This window comes from Macaca thibetana, chromosome 20, assembly GCF_024542745.1.
Source record: "Macaca thibetana thibetana isolate TM-01 chromosome 20, ASM2454274v1, whole genome shotgun sequence".
NCBI classification, from domain to species: Eukaryota; Metazoa; Chordata; class Mammalia; order Primates; family Cercopithecidae; genus Macaca; species Macaca thibetana.
Genome location: NC_065597.1, coordinates 45,796,839 through 45,808,464, shown reverse-complemented (window position 1 = coordinate 45,808,464; position 11,626 = coordinate 45,796,839). Strand labels below are relative to the sequence as shown.

The window sequence follows — 11,626 nt, the reverse complement described above, 5'->3', positions numbered from 1 at the left end:
TAAATGTAAAATACTGACAAAAGTGGAAGTAGTGTACTTTAAAGTAATTACACTTCTGAATTCATTTTTCATATTCCTTTTTTTATTTTTTCATTTTTTGAGACGGAGTCTCGCTCTCACCCAGGCTGCAGTGCAGTGGCGTGATCTCGGCTCACTGCAAGCTCCTACTTGAGCCACTTCTTCAAAACAGGCCATATTGAAGGTACCCACAGCCTCTGGTGAGTGACTGGCAGCCTCAGACCCAACTGCCACCTGCTGCCAGGTTCTCCTGTGGAGAGGGGGAAGTGAGGGAAGCTGGCACAGGCCCAGCCCTCTCAGCTGCCCTGAAAGCTAGTCAGGGTCCCCTGCAAGGCCTTCTAGCCTTCTGCTTCCTGGAAGGCCACCTCAGTGCCTTCTTCTGGCCTGTCTGAGTCTCTGGGAGGAGAGGGCTCAATTTCCCACCGGGCAGAGTGCCCAGGGCCATCCAGCCTCCTGCCCTCCGCTGACCATCATGGAGCCCACACCTGGGCCCATCTACCCAGCCATGGTTCTTTAAGGGCAGGATTTCATTTGCATCGGACATTTGGCTTGCTGGTGTTTAAAAGTTACTAGTGATGTTGCTAAGAGAAATGAGGAAAAAGTGTTGCTCAGTAAAACTCTCATAACCTTACTTCCTAGAGATGATGATGGAAGAAGTAGGAGCTGGAATTTCTTGGGTTCTGACTTTATCAGGGATGGTGCAGCTGATTTCTACACATAATATTCTATAATCTTTTGAACACCTTGTAAATGTCAACACTTTTATTGTTACTGTTTTTGTTGTTACTCAGGGATGAGGAAACTGAGTCTGAGAGGTTCCTGCCCACGCCCACCTGGCACACAGCTGCTGCACCCCAAACCTGCTCCAGCCCTCATTCATCACTAAGGGCTGCTGTCTCCTTGTGTTCAGTTTTTTCAAAATATGAAAAGTCCTTTTCTAAATATGAAGAGACTGAGGCTAAGGTCCCTGGGTTCCCAAGGCAGGCCTGGTTGCCTCCACCATCGAGGTGAACTTGGCCAGGTAGATACAGCCTGAGGCTCCTGTGAGTGGAATTCCAACAAAAGTCCCAAAGGGACAGTTATCTTTACATAGGATGCCAGCAGAGAATTTTGCTACACTGGAGGAAAGAAAAGGAGACCGTGAGGAATATGGTCATGATCTCCACACTGTCTTCAAGAATGGCAAGGTGACAAAAGGCTACTCAACTGATGAAAAAAAAAATGCACAGGTGAATACGGAACTGGAAGCAGCATCTCATTAGGCTTTGTTTTATGACTGGGTGCGTGTTGCGTGTGTGTGTGTGTAATACATGTTTATTGTACAGATGTGTGGGGTTTCTTTGTGTTTTATGATACACTCCAGCCAAATTATCTGTTGGTTTATGGACATACTGCCCTTTCATTTTTTTCCCCAATGTTTAGGTGATCTCAAATTAGGAAATGCCCTTAACCATGTAAAAGATTAGTGCTAAAGTAAGCTTTTTAGGGCCCTTTGCCAATAGATAGTCATTCAATCTGGTATTGATCTTTTCACAAATAACAGAACTGAGAAACTTTTATATATAACTGACATATATAACTTTTATATTTAACTGTTTCACATAAAACAGATTTGCATAAAATTTTCATGATTGCTTTGTTTATATTTAACTTGTATTTTTGTACAAACAAGATTGTGTAAGATATATTTAAAGTTTTAGTAATTTAACTGTCCTTCCAACATTTCATGATTTTTATGAGCACAGACTTTCAAGAAAATAGTTGAAAATAAATTACATTGCCTTTTGTCCATTAATCAGCAAATAAAACATGGCCTTAACAAAGTTGTTTATGTTATTGTACAATTTGAAAATTATATCAGGACATACCCTATAGAATTACTAACAGCAGTGGCCCTTGTGGAATACATATTAATCATGCCACATTAAAGAAAATAATGATTCTTACTGGAATGTCTAGGCACTTTACAGTGATTAAATATCTTGGTCGTTGTATTGTATCAGTGAAATGCCAAGTTTGAAAGGCCTGTACTGCAATTTTGTATGTCAGAGATTGCCTGTGGCTCTAATAGGCACCTCAAGATTTTTAGGAGATAATGTGTTTAGAGAGAATTTCTGCTTCCACTATAGAATATATACATAAATGTAAAATACTGACAAAAGTGGAAGTAGTGTACTTTAATTACACTTCTGAATTCATTTTTCATATTCCTTTTTTTATTTTTTTTATTTTTATTTTTATTTTTTTTTTGAGATGGAGTCTCGCTCTGTCGCCCAGGCTGGAGTGCAGTGGCGCGATCTCGGCTCACTGCAAGCTCCGCCTCCCGGGTTCACGCCATTCTCCTGCCTCAGCCTCCCGAGTAGCTGGGACTACAGGCGCCCACAACCGCGCCCGGCTAATTTTTTGTATTTTTAGTAGAGACGGGGTTTCACCGTGGTCTCAATCTCCTGACCTTGTGATCCGCCCGCCTCGGCCTCCCAAAGTGCTGGGATTACAGGCGTGAGCCACCGCGCCCGGCCTCCTTTTTTTATTTTTTTATTTTTTGAGACGGAGTCTCGCTCTCACCCAGGCTGCAGTGCAGTGGCGTGATCTCGGCTCACTGCAAGCTCCGCCTCCTGGGTTCACACCATTCTCCTGCCTCAGCCTCCTGAGAAGCTGGGATTACAGGCACTCGCCACCACGCCCAGCTAATTTTTTGTATTTTTAGTAGAGACAGGGTTTCACCGTCTTAGCCAGGATGGTCTCAATCTCCTGACCTCGTGATCCGCCCACCTCGGCCTCCCAAAGTGCTGGGATTACAGGCGTGAGCCACCGCGCCCGGCCTATTTTTCATATTCTATAGTTGGTGTGACTTAAATTATCAGAGTGGGTACTGAGTGTACTTATTTTAAATGTTTTGATTCTATTATATTTTTATTATCTTTAAAAATTAAATTGGATATTAAATTGTATGGACACTATTTATTAATTTTAAACAGAATCCCCTCAATAAATAATACCTAAGCACATTCTTAAATAAAGATAAATTATCTCCACTGAAAAGCATGACATGTGTTTCAATAGAAGAATCTTAACTAAAACAGAAAATTGGCTAAATTCAAAGTGCTTGACATCAAAATGTTCTAGAGTGATTAGCTACTAGATTCTGAATCTGAATCAGACATCGCATCTGACTAGAGACCAGTTTCTTTCAAATGATTCTTTTATATATGCAGATCTGTTCTTCTGAGGCAGCAGTTGGCCCGAAGGTCAAATTTGGATTTTTTTTTTTTTTAATAAGTGCAGTCTGTCTACAGCTGCTTTCCCACTACACCAGCCAAAGGTAAACAGCTGCAATAGAAGCCGAATGAGATTCACAAAGACCAAAATGTTTATTATCTGGCCCTTTACAAACAATCACACAAAATTTTCCTGATCTCTGTTCTAAGAAATGGAGTGTGCCTTGCATTTAAAGGGAAATGTTTTCTAGGGAAGGGAGGAGGCTAAATAATTGATACGGAATTTTCTCTTTTGTCCTTTTTTTCTCATTTAAGCATCTGATACTGGAACACTGATTTAGAAACGTTTTAACATGACATTAAATGAGAAATTTAAAAATTGAAAACCCATAAATCATGTGTTGCAAATAGCTACATGAAGAAATGTTTTATCGCTAGAATAATGTAATTAGAAGTGAGTTATCTTCATTAAATGTTTTTTCTAAGTGGTATTAGAAAGAATATGTTTTTCAGATGATTCTCTATTCTCTATAAACAGTGAGAACAATAAGCGTTATTCACTTTTAGTAAGAGTCTTCTGCAATCCATGGTAGAAAATAATTTTAAAATGATTTTTAATGTATTTGAGTAAACATAAGTAGTATTTTAAAAAACACATTTCTTCACAAAATGTGCTAAGGGGTGTGTACAGAATCAAAATAAACTATTACCAATAATAGTTTTGATAATCACCCATAATTTTGTATTTAAACCATTTAAACATTGAAATTATACTACAGACAGTATTCTCTATGTTCTGTGAATTTCACCAGCTGCAGAACAGAGTTTCATTTTGAAACTTGCAGTGAAAAAAGCTATCCATTTGTTCACCATAAATCAGGAGATGGAGATTAATTCTACTGGCTCTCAGTCACTTGGAACGGATTAATTCTGACTTTCTGTCACTAAGCACTTGGTATTTGGCCATCTTCATTCTGAGCACCAAATGGTTAACACGAATGTCAAATAGAACTCTGCTGTGTGTCACCCTTAAATCAGCCTAACTCTTTCAGACAAAAACAAATGGCATTTATGGATTTAAGTCATTAGATTTTCAATTCACATTAATTAATCCTCCTTGATTCATTATATCATCAAGTATTTACATTTTAAATTGGAGGTAGGATTTCTGTGTTAAGACTCTTATTTGTGCCCTATAACTAAAGTAAAATGGCTTTTGTGAGTATCCCTTATTTTCCCTTCTTAAATTATCAATTTTTATAATGAAATTAATGTTGGAAAATTTAAAAAATGACAAGGTATTCATTGTTCTGTTTGCTATAATTTGAAACTCACACTTAAGTATTTTGTAGTTTTACATTCCTTTTCAACCCATTCAGTGGAGAATGTCAGCTTTTCTCCCAAGTTGTGTGTTAAGTCTATTCTAATATGTACTTAACATCAAGTTGTAAACATGTAATAAACATGGAAATAAAGTTTAAAAAAATCTTGGTTGGAATACCATATGCAGTGAGTTTTATCTCAGTAGAAAAGTAAACAGATACAGAGCCGGCAGGAAACATTAGAGAGACAGACAACCTAGAGGACTCCATATGTTAACTCTATAGTTGTATAGTTGTGAGTTTTAAAAATAACGACCATTTAGACCTACATTTTTTTCTGATGTAATTTTGCCTATTAATTTTAAAAAGTGCCAAAGAATGCATCATAATATGTAATCATCAGGAATTCAGAAAAACCTTCTATGCCTTAATGATTGAGAATCACATTCTGTTTCTTATTAATAGCTAGAGAGCAAAGAAAATCCTATAAATCTTGTAAGAAAATACCAGGAGTTTAGACTAGTGTTTTCAATAGTGGCAACTACTTTACTAGTGCCATTTTTTTGAAACAAGCAAGGGGAAAAAGTCAAACCAATTCACAGGAAACCAGGATTAAAATGTTCACAAAAATATGTAAATCAAGCAAACTATTAAACTAGGCGTGCAAACCAGAAAATAAATGCTTCACAGACAGAAGGTAAGTCTGGCACAAAACGAGAGTGCTCAATCCAGAAAGATATTTATCTTGACAGCAGAAAGGACTTACCAGAATAGACAAAAGCCCTTTTATTATGCTAGGAGGGATAGACGGCCTTTTATTAAAGTAGCCTTGTTCAAACCAGATCCCAACAATGTCAAAAATCCTGTATCAAAGTAACAGATCCTTAACCTGAGGGAAGACTCACCAGGGCAGAAATGGTGACTTACAGGAGCAGAGCACTCAGCGGTGCAAAGTGAGGACTGCATACGTGCTCCGAGAATCACCAATTCCTTCCCATAGCAAATTTTTCAGGTCCCATTTACGACACCATATGTGTAAACCTAAACAACAAACACACAATGACTCTCTAAAGTAAAAGATCTTTACTTGGGAATAAATTACAGTAATGAGGATGTAAATGTCATAGTAAATAGTACATATTAATGGTCAGTGATCTCATAAACTAGTTCCTTAGTTTGTCTAAGAATAGATTGAAATGCAGATGATAAGTAGTCTAGGGGAAAAGAGAGGCTTTAGAGACTGGTTTCGGCTATACCTATCACAAGATTTCGATTGGTCAGATGGCTTTGTCTGGGCTGGATTCAGAGTGTATTAGCAGAACACAGCCATGAACTACCACTGCAAATTTCTTTGATGCCAGCCTACTACAACAATGTTGAGTCCGTTTCTGAGAGAGAGGCAATTCTTTGTACACATACTGTTCTCCTTTGTCAGTCTTACTCTGTTAACTTCAGTGGTGGGGCAAGGCTCTGCGTGCAGCAGCTGTTAATAATTGGTAAATGGGTCTGAGGTATAGAGCTGGATTGATCCTTCTGTGACAGTCTTGGAGAAGGACTATGGCTAGAACTATAGAAATAACATATTTGCTACAAGAATGTGCTTGAGACGTCAGTGGCATTTTTTATTTTTTCAGCCTACAATGCAGCAGTCCCCTCAGGATAAGCCGGAGAAGCTCTTGGATGAAGCCATACAGGCTGTGAAGGTCCAGTCATTCCAAATGAAGTGATGCCTGGTAAGAATGGAAATGTGGGAGGCACGGTTGCAGTTCGTGTGTTCCTAAGGAAGCATGTGCAGTGTTTTCTAGAGTTAGGTGGCACCACTATTTCTGGTAAATCTAATCTTCACTGTCCACCAGTGTGTATCTTCAGTCTCATGTCCCTCAAGCACTGTGTGGAACAATTTCAACAAAGAGCCCTGTTTACTCACATGTATATTTATGGTTTGGGATTGTCTGTCTTCCCTACTAGAATACATGCTCATAAGAGCAAGAGACCCTTCCTTTTATTTACGCATTACTGTAATATTACCACACCAGTGTCTGACCAGAATTACTAGCCTCCTTGGTTCTATAGCTCAGACCTGAGGAGTACTTAGCATATAATAGGTACTCTGTAAATATTTGTTGAATGAATGGATTTAAATGCTTTGCAATTGAATTATTCAGCTTTTTTCTAAATATCTTGAAAACTTTCTTTCCTGAATAGATATTTTTATTGTAGAAGCTAGCTTAAAAATTATACTTAAAACTTATTTATATATTTTCATATTCTAAAGGATAAAGTAAGTGATAATCTGTGTAGATACTGTAGATTCTCTGGATTAAAATGTAAGGAATTGAGCCAAATTGGTTGGTACTTTAAGCTATAAATTACTGTGATGAAGATGATGCTGTCTTATCTTTGTAAAATGTCTTCCTATGTTTTCTAAACCATAATGATATGCTCTGGTGTCTTTTATTGGTTTCATTCCCAACAAATTGGGAATGAAAAATAAATGTCTTGGAATGGAGAAGATGGGTTTGCTATTGCTTGCTTCTTTCTCTTCCTGTATATGGATAGTGTTTCCTCTGTCTCACTGAATTGCTTGCATTTCTGAGTTAAGTGGAACATACGGGCATTGTGAAGGTTTGAAAAATGCAAGAGGAAAGCAAACTTACATGGATAGTCATTTCAGACAGCTCTGAAGAGTCTTTACCCCATGACAAAGCCATGTCAGGATAGTATCTTGCCTCACCTGAATCAGTATGCCAGTTCTCTTGATTGCAGGTAAAATGTGATGAAAGGAGCTAGTTTACTAGTCTCTATAGGCTGAACAGATGAGCCTTGTATTAAAAAGCTTGCAGTCCTAGCTATGTAAGTCTTACTAAGAGTCATGGATCTTTTTCTTTTTAGTAGAGACGGCAAGGTGAAATGATCTAAAGTTGATTTTTTTTTTAATGTGGTTAAAATCATGTAAGTGCTGTATACTTTTAAAACTATGTAACAAGTCCTTGATGTAAAGAGTTTGTACAACCATGATAAATGTTTATTTAAATTAAGCATTATCATCTATTCTCTTGGTATTTCTGTAGGACAAAAACAAGCTTATGGATGCTCTGAAACATGCTTCTAATGTGCTTGGTGAACTCTGGACTTCTCTGTTATCACCAAAGAGCTACTATCAACTTTGTATCTTTTGAATGTTGAAGAGCAAACATTTGGACCATACCTTTTTCTTGATAAGGCTAATTTTGTTTGTTCTGTATGAAGTTTGTCTGGAGTTATCTTATTCTTCTTTATCTGAGTCACATGGCACTCCTCCACGCAGATGTGCTAAGTGAGAAAAACACTTTGAGAGTACTCCTTTCCTATGCTTCAGCGTCTTTAAGTGTGTTGTTGGTGCATCTCAATTTTCAGACCCTTCGTGAGGATATTCAGGCTATGACGCAGTTGGTTCTTTAATACTTAGATGTTGTTACGCAGCAGCCTCAAATGGACAGGAATTTAACCATTTGCCATTTCAAAACCTATTCACAGTCTGACAGGTAACCATTGTATTTATTGCTTTGTTTCACCACACATGCTTTAAAATACTTAAAGTAAGAAAAGTCTAGCTAAAATTCTGTCTTCACTTGAATACTCTCTTAAAGGACTAAAACTTAAGATATCTGCCCAATAGTTAATAATGACTCCAACAAGTTTCAAAGTTTTGCTTAGGTTGACTTATCTTTATTTTTAGTCCTTAATCATAATTAAAAGATATGACCATTTCTGATGAACTGCGCTACTTGGAGGTCTGCCTGACAGATGAGTTTGCTAAAGGAAGGAAAGTGGCAGATCTCTGTGAACTTGTAGAATATGCTGGAAACCTTATCCCAAGCCTGTGAGTAATTACAAATCTGAGGACTTTTGTGTCTGTACTTCCCACTTTATGTTATGTCCTTTATGATTATCAGTTTAAAAAATGTTTTAAGGGTAATTTCTTAACAAATTAGGACCAACATTTTGGTAGGTACTCTCTTATATGTTTTAGAGTAACTAGATTTACGTTTTTGGAGATATTTGAGGAATTTTGGAAATAGAAAAATGGACGTGCTTGCTATTTTGTTTAACGTCCTGACTGTTAGAAAAATTAATACGACAATTATTCTCTTCCTAATATGTTTAAAGGTAATATCTATCTTGCATATATACAGTATATGTCTGTGTGTGTGTGTGCATGTGTGTATGTATATAGTTTTTATAGAGGTCAGTCAGTGGTTATCTTTTAAATCACATATTTTCCTTATCATGCAGGAGAAAACAACATGGTTCCTGTCTTATTTAATGTTTTCTTCAATGTGTTTGGAAATAATCAAATTCTTAATTTGAATATTTTATTTCTAATCAGCATTTCTTCATACTTCTCATAGTTACCTTTTGGTCACAGGTGGAGTTGTATATGTCAAGTCATTTCCTCAGTCCAGGAAGGACATTTTGAAAGATTGGGTAGAAATGTGCCATGGTGTGCAGCATCCCTTGAGGGGTCTGATTCTTCCAAATTACCTTCTTCAGTGTACCAGAAATATCTTCCCTGATGAAGGAGAGCCAACAGAGTAAGTGATTTTCTTTCTTGATTTTTTTGCAATATTTATTTCATTATAGAATATATAAAAGTGTGGAAACATGTACAGAAATAAAGTATGAATAATTCTTCCACCCAGTCAGCATTTAGGTAGCATTTGTATACAGATTTCCTTTGTAATATAGAACTCCTCAGTATATGTGGTATGATCTAAATTGTACTCATGCCAATTTTATCTTTGGATTATTAGGATCTGCTTTTTAATGTAATGTAATTGAGCATTTTTCCACTACATTAAATATTCTTTGAAAATACAACTTTTGGAAGGGGGTTATATTTGGAAATTGAGTTTGTAATGATATAATTGTGAGCCAGCTGGATTTCATAATTATTCCTTTAATGTCTATCAGTTTTTATAATTTATAGACTGCTAGTTACCTTGGAATATAAGTGATTTGAATTATCTGTTACAAGTTAGCTATTAACTCCAGAAAAGAAAAAATAAAAGCCATTCAGAGATACTCCTGTCTCTTGTGTAATCAGTATTCTAGCATCAAAGTCTACTGTTCTTTAATCCCACAGCAGGGGCAGGTGGTCAGCCAATTGTGGTCCTCAGTGGGTGAGCTGTTTTCATGACGGGTCCCCAAATTAAAGAACTTCATTCCTTTTTAAAAGAGTTTATTCATTTATTTTCTTTGATTTTTAATCCTTTTTCAGTTTGCCCCAACAGATTTTGGTTTTTTCTTCTTAATATTTTCATTTATTCCTAAGATGTACAATTCAATGGTTTTTAATATATCTGCATTAATTTTTTTAAACAGTACAGAAAAGATAAAAAATTTAACTATGTAGAGAAATTGATGAAGTTATTTCCTGTATTACATTTTGACTGTCCATTTTGAGCATTTAATTAGGCAATCAATAAAAATGTTTGGAAGCTACTGACGTCTCCATCCTAGGAGATGTGGAAAAATAAAGCGGGAAATCCATAGTCTCTTCCCTCACAAAGCTTACATTCCAATTAAAAACAAATTATTCAACAGTAAAATGATGCAGTTAGCAGTACATCCTAAGGTTTAATTTTTTTAGCCTTTTGTTTTTGCTTTTGGTTTGTAGGGATGGGGTCTCATTATGTTGCCCAGGCCATTTTAAACTCCCGGCCTAAAGTGATCTTCCTGCCTTGGCCTCCCAAAGCATTGGGATTACAGACATGAGCCACCATGCCCATCCTTCTAGCCTTTTTGAATTAAGGAAACTGCTACAAGAGCAAGTCCAGTTGGCCCAGGATAGGGAGTTGGGGAAAGTAATTCGTCCTTTAAATTTATACTGTCCTCTCCAGGTACTTTTTTCCCTAGAGTCTGTTCACTTTGAAATTTAACACTAAGCCCGTGAAGTTGAAAGTGGTTTTTTATAAAGCATTGGTGTACTACAGAGATAAGTAGGAAATGCACAAAGGAGAGGGATATAGTAAGTTGGTTCTGTAAATACTGTGTAAAGACTTTTCTGTTTCTTTCCAGCGAAGAAACAACTGGCGATATCAGTGATTCCATGGAGTTTGTACTGCTTAACTTTGCAGAAATGAACAAGCTCTGGGTGCGAATGCAGCATCAGGGACATAGCCGAGATAGAGAAAAAAGAGAACGAGAAAGACAAGAATTGAGAATTTTAGTGGGAACAAATGTGGTGCACCTCAGTCAGTTGGAAGCTGTAAATGTGGAACGTTACAAACAGGTTTATATCTTTTTGTTACCTCTTCTTATGTTCTGAGATAAAATGAAATCTGATTTTTAAAATCAGAATATTTTTGTTATATAATACTACATTGAAAAAAATCTTACAATGGCTTTTACTGAAGAAGATTTAAATAAACAGAAAGATATATATGCAATGTTTGTGGATTGGAAGATGGAATATTGTCAAGATAGCATTTTAAAAAAAATTGATCTCAGTCAATGTAATCTCAGTCAAAATCCCAGCAGACTCATGAAGAAATAAAGAACCTGGAACAGCTACAAAAATTTGAAAAGGAAGAACAAAGTTAAAAGATCCAAACAACCCGAATTCATGATTTAAAGCTACAGTGAGAGCCTGTGTGGTATTGGTGAAAAGGATAGACACACAAATCAGTGGAGGGGAATAAAACAGGGAATGGCAAACTTTACCTGTGAGGGACCAGATAATAAATGGTTTTTTACTTTGCAAGACTTACGCTGTACAACAAGCTTGTCCAACCTGCGGCCTAGGGCAGCTTGGAACGTGGCCCAATACAAGTTTGAAAACTTTAAAACATGAGATTTTTTGCTTTTTTGTCTTAAAAGCTCATCAGTTATTATTAGTGTATTTTATGTGTGGTCCAAGACAATTCTTCTAATTCTTCTTCAAGCCAAACGATTGGACAACCCTGGTCTACAACTACTAACACTACAGATATGGTGCAAAAGCAGCCACAGACAATATGGAAGTGAATGGGCATGGCTGTGTTCCAGTAAAACTTTATTTGTAAAAACAAGCAGCAGCTCAGTTTA

The 11,626-nt window shown here is 36.8% G+C and overlaps 1 long non-coding RNA gene across 3 annotated transcripts in view; it reads right to left on the bottom strand.

Moving 5' to 3' along the window:
* Window positions 1-3,998: 3,998 nt before the first annotated feature.
* Window positions 3,999-11,626, bottom strand: part of LOC126944273 (uncharacterized) — a 44,438-nt gene continuing 36,810 nt past the window's right edge. For all 3 annotated transcript variants that reach the window (XR_007721993.1, XR_007721992.1, XR_007721994.1), the window contains 2 exons: window positions 8,954-9,110; window positions 3,999-7,870 (listed from right to left, as the gene is read on the bottom strand). This is a non-coding gene — a long non-coding RNA (uncharacterized LOC126944273). The remainder of the gene's footprint in view (window positions 7,871-8,953; window positions 9,111-11,626) is intronic.